Below are 772 nucleotides of genomic sequence, written 5' to 3'. Positions count from 1 at the left end.
CATGTAAAAGTATTAAATAAGAGGATGATTCCCAAAAATATTTGAATAAATAAAGGTGTTATCACTTTTAGAATATCTATATTAAAGTATTAATATTTATCATCTTAACTAGTCTCATATTTATTATTGTTAGACATATTTGATTTATAAAAAAATTGAATTAATAATACACAATATATATAACACATCAAATAATATTAAAGTATTGTTAATGAAAATTATTTTTGGACCAAAATATTAATACTCAGATATCATTTTTTAAACAAAATTCTTTTTAGAATAATGCTACACATTCAAATCTTTTTATGAATCAAGTAGTTCAACTAAGTTAAACAATAAGATTTGAAATAACATTAGTCATACTTAGGTAGTATTAATATTTAATAAGCATAACTGGCTAAGGGCAGCTCAAAAAAAAAGCATAACTTCATTTTTGTACTGATATTTGTCTTTCAACTTTCTAATGTCGAAGGATTTGGGACTGAGACTTTTGGCCAATTTATATTGGATAAGAAAACAAAACAGTAGATCATGGGTTTGTTGGTTATATACTTCTCTTGTATATGGGTCCGTCTTCATCGCAATTTCAAGTACAAGTTTGTTTCGTGGTGGTTACCAAACGCAAGAAGAGACCTTAAAAATATTGAACCAGATTGAAAGCCACTCATATCAGAGCCAAGTTTCGATCCTGGGACCTGTGGGTTATGGGCCCACCACGCTTCCGCTGCGCCACTCTGATTTGTTGTTACAAATTTGAATACAGATTATATTT

General features: G+C 28.6%; 1 protein-coding gene across 1 annotated transcript in view; it reads left to right on the top strand.

Annotated features, from left to right (window-relative positions):
- Positions 1-719, top strand: part of LOC107481306 (glucan endo-1,3-beta-glucosidase 12) — a 3386-nt gene extending 2667 nt beyond the window's left edge. The window contains exon 4 of the mRNA XM_052252788.1: positions 473-719. The gene's annotated coding sequence lies outside the window, so the exon portion shown is untranslated. The remainder of the gene's footprint in view (positions 1-472) is intronic.
- Positions 720-772: the final 53 nt, after the last annotated feature.

This window comes from Arachis duranensis, chromosome 1, assembly GCF_000817695.3.
Source record: "Arachis duranensis cultivar V14167 chromosome 1, aradu.V14167.gnm2.J7QH, whole genome shotgun sequence".
NCBI classification, from domain to species: domain Eukaryota; kingdom Viridiplantae; phylum Streptophyta; class Magnoliopsida; order Fabales; family Fabaceae; genus Arachis; species Arachis duranensis.
The sequence above is the reverse complement of the archived record's forward strand: the minus strand, read 5'-3'. Positions and strand labels throughout refer to the sequence as shown.